We start from the raw sequence: 9159 nt of genomic DNA, 5'->3' as shown, positions 1-9159 counted from the left end.
TTATCACTTCCAAATGAGCACCTGCCAATCAAGATGGGACACTTAGATAATCTTCGGAGAACACGAGACCTTGGAGGTCTGTATAAACAAACATATAAGGTCAATGACTTCACTATTACCGTATCCTACCAGGTAATGATAAACTTTTACTTTTCATTCACCTCATCCGTGATTAGAACGCCGTGGCGATAATTGAGACATTTTTGTACATGAAGATTAAAGTGTTTGGTTCCATGTACATCAGTCCTGTTATACGGTAACTTGAAATCTTTGGACAATTAATCATCTGAACAAATATGTATTTCTTCAAGATAATGAGAAAAGAACACCACATTCAGTGACCACATTCACAGAGCACAATGTAATTTGGTTCAGAATTCTGTGATTAGGAGTTACTGGTGATAAATGTTCTACATGATAGCAATCGTTTCGCTGTCCGCCGTATGGATTAGACCACCTTTATCAAGCGGCGAGTTAGTGTCACACTCGCAAGGTTTCAAAGCTTGTTTCGTGTTTTGAACGAGTCAAATGACTGAACGGCCACCACACAGACACAAACACAAACACACACACACACACACACATAACCACACAGATATATATGCCTTACGTCCCCGCGTTGTTTTAATAGGTTTTATGACGTACGCTCATCACTTAGCAAACACCTGGCACCATCGCTATTTGAGGCTGATTCACGAACTTCTGCTCATGCTATGGTTAAAGTCGACTAAGTCTGTAGTAAATAGTTCTTGTGAATGCAGAAAGGACAGGCAACATCGGTAACAGCACGACTCGGAAATAAAGACAAGGAGAACATTAGTTCTGATTGGTGATAGAGACTGACAAAATAATCTCGATGGATGGAGACATCCATGTAATTAAACCGATGAATCCCACGAGCTGGACGGTGACGTTCTCTGCTCGTGGGTGAAATCTATGGATCTCTGGTAGTTTCTTTTGATGCCAGATATGGATAGTGGGCAAGACTTGGTTGTCGCTGATGTGTTGGGAAAAGCGCATCTCTAGGCAAGCCTGTTCACGTTTGTGACCCTCTTAGTCATTTCACGAAATGACTGTAACGTATGTAATACCTTTCCATTATAAAGTCTTTAGAACAACATCAAACCCTGGTTGTGACTTAGTGCACTTTGACTATATGAGGCATCAGTGACAAACAAAGGTATCGTGTTTGATGTGTCAAGGGAAACAGGGAATCACACGTTACCTCGCTGTTCGTCTCTTCCTGGAGGCCCACTGAAACAAAAAACAACCACTGACCTGGAATTAACAAGCTCAACTAAGGCATGTATGTTAATCGTATTTTAAGTCACCATCAACGGGTATGTAAGATATGGACTGCCCTCCTCGTATAAGCTTTTAAACTAAGGGAGTACACGCAAAAAACGGATTAAATTACCTGCAGAAAAAGGTCCTTTAGATAAAAGGATAGACTATTCCGAGACGTTTTTCAACATCACGTTACTCATCGATTCAGTCTCATTTCCATTTCTGTCTAAAAGACACACGATGACGCATTGGAAAACTTTTAATGAGACTTCACATACAAGATAGATATTTGTTTCTTGAACTAGTAAATCACAGGCCCCATTGAGACCTTCATCAAGCGAATCGTATATGTATCGTTTTAACATAGTCCCAATAGTTGCAAAGAAAATTAAATATTTAAGGGATATTTCAGGAATTTAGTCATCGACGGGGACGCACGAAACTTACTTAATGATTGGGTGAAACTGTGTATTTCTCAAACACAGTCAGATCCTAACTCGTGAGGATTAGGGTTAGAATTTGTCGTCAGGTACGCATGCTTATCAGAAAATGCGACGATCGGGATCGGATGGGCAGGCTTGCGTGACACATGTCATCGTATCTCAGTGGCGTAGTACGATACTCATGATATTGATCACTGGATTGTCTGATCCAGACTCGATTACATGCAGACCTCCGCCATAATCCTAGAATATTGAGTGCGGCATTAAACAACAAGCCAACCAACCAACAGACAGAACCAAATACAATCATACCACTTTGATAATTACGTTGTCGACAACTTACATATACTTTGAAAGTCTTCATATAAAAAAGTCCTTTATAACACTGAAATTATACAGCCCACATGGACGTTAAGCTGGTGATACTGAGCTTAAAAACTGTCCTGTTCTTTCAATAGCATACTTAATTCCAGTAATTCTTGTTAAGCCGTTGGTTTGTTGTTGATTTCATGTTGTATATTTTTTTAAAAATAAACAGTCCATCACTCTTCTCTTAAACAATGCCCTGCACTGCGTTAAAGCTTGTTACATCCACAGGGATATATAATTCCTAAATGTATGTTTATTATTTTTAAGTAATTTACATGGTTACATGGCTACTTATGTTAGGTGTTTTACTTGCCTACTGTTTCAATAAAGAACGTCTTTCTGTGACTCGGGCACAAACCAGGACGAAGGACATCTTCGTGAAAACGTATATATACTGGACAGCAAAAGAAATGCAACTCTGACTTTTTGTCAACTTTTTGAATATGAACATAAACATGAAGGCTTACTTTCGTGAGATTTTATTTTTTCGACACTTGCGTTTCCTTTGCTGTCCAGTATACATTTTGTAGACTGGATACTTGTACCCTTCGTCTATAAACTTTGTGTAGACATTCTTATCCCCAGCAGACATTTATGGGTATTGCATTCTTTCAGTTTATATTTTTTCTTTTCCTTTTTCAAAACCCTTATTTCCGAAACAACCTTTGATAAGTACTTGAGGCTAAACAATTTCAGACACAATCAACGTTTTTACGGCAAATGTCGTCGGACTTCCTATATCTACTGTAGGATGGCAGTTTACTGTCGTTCTAACAACGCTCCAGGTGAAGTGTGTGCATTGCTGGTCGAATCGTTGTTACTGTACCTTTATTACTCAACGTACCATGATTCTTAAAAACAATTGCAGGCGTTGCATTCTTTCAGTTAAAGACAATTCCGTTGGTTTTAACGACAAGTCCTTTCAGAAATTGTTCTTGTTTACAGTTTATGCACTGATGTCCAGAAAAGGCAACTGCCTCAAAGATCAGAGGAAATAACCATACTCCGCTGTTCAACAGTGAGTTTCAAAGACTAGTTATCTTCATTTATTATACTTTCATTTTACGTTGTTGTGTTTCTTTCTGTCGGTTGCACAGTTTTGTTTCGTCTATTTTACAGCTAGTTGGCGCATTCACTAAAAAAACAGGGCCTAGATTTTCGAAGCTCTCTTAGCACTAAGGTAGTCGTAATTGATACACTTTAACATTAACTTGCGACTTAGCGCTAAGAGAACTGCGAAACTCTAGACCGTATTCTATTTCTTAGTATCGTTGCGTCCCTTGTTTGATTAGAACTGACACTGCCATGTCCTCAAAATGAACCTTTGATAAGTAACGACGGGTATGCTCAAATGTCCGATGTTCTGTGCTTTGTACTCAAAAAGTGTAATCACAAATATAGCATGTTTTATTTCATATCTACCCTTTCATGCACACGTCACTGTTTCCATCAGTGTTTGCTTGAATTGTCATTTGAGAAACCGATCTTGAATGTGTTCCCTTCAGATTCCCAAGAGCCAGTATTCTTGATTCTGAATCTAAAGCTGCCCTTGTTACAGGTCGTGACTACCTTCGTTCTTACTGCTAGTTTTATTGGGACGCTGAATAGCACAACGGTGAACCATATTTCACCACCACTGCACACGGAAACGAGATTTTCTCATTATTTTTCACCATGTGGGAACAAGACTCTGTCCCTTTAATTTTGAACTAAATTAAAAGCTTTCCTTTCGGTTTTAAATACCTAACTTTATCGACCTTCTTAGCCATGTCATCGATGTGGGTAGCGCATGCTGATATGTAATACTATCTGTACTCTCCACGGGGAGATATCTGAAAATATCACATGATTAAAAATATTGCATTAGTGTGATGGTGGTTTATGGAAACTCATCACGAGGTCGAACAAACGGGAAAGTCGACAAGGATGTGTCATCAAGCCATGAACGCTTTGGGGTAACTACAACAGTTATAGGTTCAAACATTCATTCGTATACCGTGTAAAGGTCTTTTAAAAATGAGAGAGTCTGTGGAAACTGACGTTTGCATGACGTACGCTAGGAAGCCTCGGTTGTTCATCCCTATAGTTTCACACACGTCTATACGTACGTTAGAATCCTGCAAATGTCACAGACCCAGGTCAGACTTCATGGTACCAAACGTTCATCATGACGTTCGCATGAAGTAAGTCAGGACGCCGCAGTGATTCCTCCCCGTATCTTCACAGACCCACGTCAAACGTCAAAGCTCCATACGTTGACGCTTACATGACGTACGCTTGGAAGACACATTGATCCTTCCCATATCATCACAGATCCATATCCAACTTTGTCATGGCACCATACGATGACGCCTACATGACGTACGCTAGGAAGACACATTCTAACTTTGTCATGGCACCATACGATGACGCTTACATGACGTACGCTAGGAAGACACATTGATCCTTCCCATATCATCACAGATCCATATCCAACTTTGTCATGGCACCATACGATGACGCTTACATGACGTATACGCTAGGAAGACACATTGATCCTTCCCATATCATCACAGATCCATATCCAACTTTGTCATGGCACCATACGATGACGCTTACATGACGTATACGCTAGGAAGACACATTGATCCTTCCCATATCATCACAGATCCATATCCAACTTTGTCATGGCACCATACGATGACGCTTACATGACGTATACGCTAGGAAGACACATTGATCCTTCCCATATCATCACAGATCCATATCCAACTTTGCCATGGCACCATACGATGACGCTTACATGACGTACGCTTGGAAGACACATTGATCCTTCCCATATCATCACAGATCCATATCCAACTTTGCCATGGCACCATACGATGAAGCTTACATGACGTACGCTAGGAAGACACATTGATCCTTCCCATATCATCACAGATCCATATCCAACTTTGCCATGGCACCATACAATGACGTTTACTATGCTGTTCGTTAAGAAGCCACCGTGATCCTTCAGAATATCATAAAAAAACTTCATCCACTTTGTCGTGATACCACGCCATACATTATGGTTCGCATAACGTACCTTAGGACTTCTCCAGACACGTTCACCTCCATCCAGATGGATGCTGGACTCGTCTGAAGAAAACTTGGTCTTCGATTCCCCTAGTTTCTGTGAAAATGAGCTATTGCTGTAAACACCATTGCCACTCGACTTGTTAACTTCTTTTGAGGACCTTTCACTGAAGTGCAAAAGTGTAATATTTGCCCCTGTCCTCGTAGGAAGAACGTAAAGGGCATTGGTTCGAATATCCAATTCGAAGCTCTTTTAGCGCTAAAATAGTCGTAAGTGCCATACGTTAACATTAACTTACGACTATCTCAGCGCTAAGAGAGCTTCGAAAATCTAGGCCCAGAATCATTCATCGTGAGCATCATCTTGGATGTAATACTATCAGAGGAAGTGAAAACCTGCGTTCCTACGTAAGTATAACCGCCGAAGTCCGACTTTCTTCCATCGTACAAACAGAGGATAATGACTTAATATTGCCCTAGGTGATTACATATAAGAAATCCTGCAACTGTTGAAGAATTGCTTCTGGTCTGTTATAGCATGTTTTGAGGTTTGAATGTGATGCTGCGTTGTGTTTTCTTTTTTTCACAAACAAGCGTCCATTATATAAGCCATACAGTGCGTAATTGCACATTTTCAAACAAAAGTCTCCTCGTCAAAGTACATGTACCTTACTTCGTTTCACGACACGTGGCCTACCCGCGGATCTGTCAGACAACCTCGTTCCTGGAGAACTTTTGTTTCTACTGGATCAGACATCCATCGACTTTGAAAATTTTAAGAAACTAGCGAACTTCAGATGTCTGATTCTTCTCGTCTGGCAGCAAAAAGAAAATCCCACCAGCGCATGAAATATACAGATTGGTTTGAAGTTAAACAGAAGCTTGGAAACTTCAGCCAGACTGCTACGTACAAGACATGAGATCTTTTTAAGCGAGAGGAAGTGGGTAGCGTGGTTAAAGCGTTCGATCGTCACGCTGATGTCACGATTTCAGAGAGTGATGTTCAACTCGGGTGTCCCACGCCGTGATATAGCTGGAATATTTTTTAAAAGCGACGTAAAATCAAATTCACTCTATCATGATGATTGGCTGTTTCTGAAATGAACATACATATGATCAGGGATGATCTACAACAAGCTTATGTAGTCTCCCTGATATGATCTACAAGTCTCTAATGCATTGTAATGGGGTGGTGCCCCTATATAACCTGTCACCATGTGGCTAAATGAGCGCCGGTGGAACGTTGAAGTTGAACACTATGATCATAGGTATCATTAATGCCATCACATTTTATATCAAGCTCTTCAACTGAATAAACCCTAATATCCTTTAGGAGCGGTGGGGTAGCCCAGTGGTTGAAGCGAATGCTCGTCGTACAGAAGACCCGGGTTCGATTCCCCGCACGGGTACAATATGTAAGGCGCATTTCTGGTGTTGCTGGAATATTGCTATAAGCAGCGCACAATCTCACGTCGTGTGGACATTCTCCCTGTCCAAAATGTTCTATATCACCTTTTTCATAACGGTGTTAACATCTACCCCGAAATGTCGCATCTATTACAGTGAGAATAAGTTGTCAATCGATGAAATCTGCTCATTTTCATCATACCAGTTTCTTAAGGCCACTTGGATAACGTTGAACTCGCTGTACACGTCCAAAGTGCGTAAAGTGCCAACTACACGCTGTCCTGACAAAGAGATTATAATTCAAGCGTATTTTGTTATCATAATCAAATCATATATGGTATAAACATTGCACTAATCGAGCCTTGTCATTAAGAAACCTTGTAGGATTACAATAGCTGTGCTTCATACATCGTATTTGGCAAATGATTTGCAGCAATGATTGTTAGCCTGGGTACTCATCGGTTACGATCCCTCTTTATGTTATTTGAATGGTTTACAAACGCTCTTCAGTGTAGACGCGTTGAATCGATCTATCTGGTCTGCTGAAAGGGGATCATTTTGTATGTCTCTCCCCTGGTTTCATCGGACTGTGATAATATAAGTAATGGGCTGATTTATTGCCTCGAAAATACAATCCATTTAATGCTGAAATCTCATGATCAGGAATTGGAAGCGCACGTAAAATCCCTTACAGCTTCCATTCTCTTTGAAGATGTGACCTTCAAGTCTGACAAAAAACTCAAGACCATTCTGAAGGCCAATGACAGATGTACAGATGTACACCAACCAAGACCACTCACAAGCCCAGGGGCTACATCTACAAGCTTATGCGTGACTGTGGCAGTAGCTATGTAGGAGAGACATCTCTCCCCATAGACATCAGGCTGAAAGAGCACAGAACCTCAGCAGAAAAATCAGATCTAAACCAACCCTTTCTGAACATGTTGTCAACAATCCGTCACACTCCATTGACTGGCAAGCAACTACAATCATAGCGACGAACGTCCATGATTGGCGACGACGCAAGCTCTCAGAAGCCAGCAACATCAAGAGATTAGCCCCACAGATGAACAGAGACCAAGGGGTTTACCTACCCAATGCCTGGGAAATCAATTAGACACGAGGCTTCACCAATTATCTGCTATCCACCGTTACAGCATAATCCCCCCCTTAGTATCTTAGCTTTTGTAAATTGTTAGTCTATCATCCCCCACCATTGTACACCTATCAATACATTGGCTTCTCCTGATTAATCCATTGTAACAACACCATACCAGCTTTTGTATATTTTAATCCCCTTTTTCATCTGCTATGTTTCAGTTGTATATACATGCTTAAATCACCACTCTGGTTTCATGTACATTACTAGTATATATATCCTGTTTAACCGTTAGTTAGCATCCACCTGACGAAGGGGCAAGGAATAGCCCAGAAACGTGAAAACAATAAAGAAGAAGTTGACATCCATAACATTTTGTCGTGTATTAGAATACCGACTTCTAAATGCCTCTCAAGAACCTCAGAAGGTCACCAGTTTCTCTCAAGTAAGATCGAGTAATTATAAGTGAGCTTAGGTTTACGTCGCTTTTAGCCATATTCTAGCAATATAACGGTAGATAACACCAGAAAAGTGCCTTACAGATTGTACCCCGAGTCTTCAGCGTACGAGCGACTATTACACCGATCCCTGTCGAAGAAAAGCACGTAGCAATTTTAGTATACGTTTGGCATTTTTAATATTCATCTCAATTTCGTACACAGGGTAGACAGTTCTCGATCAAAATTAAAATCTGTAGATTGCATCATCAGTATAAGGAGTACCTATTTTCAACGTTGTTTCATTTCAAAGACCCGTCGACGCCGTGATATGTGTACGCGTTTAACGATCAGTGCAGACACCTTTACATTTCGTTATGGATTATTTGTAAATCAACCCAATACCCGGATTAGAATTGGTCTTCTGGTTAAACAAAAACTAAACTTGATAAACACATCTATCATCGTGACTATAGTCACCTCCACAGTCGCAATATGACGGAAAATAATGTAGATGCAATGTTACGTTTTGACTCACTCTTACCGATAGCATGGGAATTGTCCGGACAAAAAGAGAGAAACATACTTATTCGCCAGTCGGTCTGACCAACCGACCGCGCTTAGTCGCCTAGCTGCATCTTACGACAGGCATGGGCTAGTGAAACCCAGTTCGTGAGTTCTAACCCGGATCTTCACTGGTGGCAGTTAAGCATATGGTCTGCTTGTGTGGATTGTGACTTTGGTTGCCTCAGTAACAAACCATATTGCTCAATTGTGTATCTGAATATGTTGACATTTCATCGATAATATTGCAGCAAAATATGGCTTGAACACGCTATGTAGTAAATGCTAATAAAGTCTCCAATAATACAATACAAAAACTAATCGGCAATGTACAGTGGAACTTGAAATACCCAAACTGCATTGGCACGCGGTTTGTAAATGTTATAAAATATAAACAAATAATAAAATTAACAATAATACATTACACTGAGTGCATTGTACTTCATTTGCAATCTGTATTCCATATCGGTATCGTTAATCTGCATATGGACCATCT

Source organism: Haliotis asinina, chromosome 6, assembly GCF_037392515.1.
Source record: "Haliotis asinina isolate JCU_RB_2024 chromosome 6, JCU_Hal_asi_v2, whole genome shotgun sequence".
Classification (NCBI taxonomy): domain Eukaryota; kingdom Metazoa; phylum Mollusca; class Gastropoda; order Lepetellida; family Haliotidae; genus Haliotis; species Haliotis asinina.
This window is presented reverse-complemented; position numbering follows the sequence as displayed.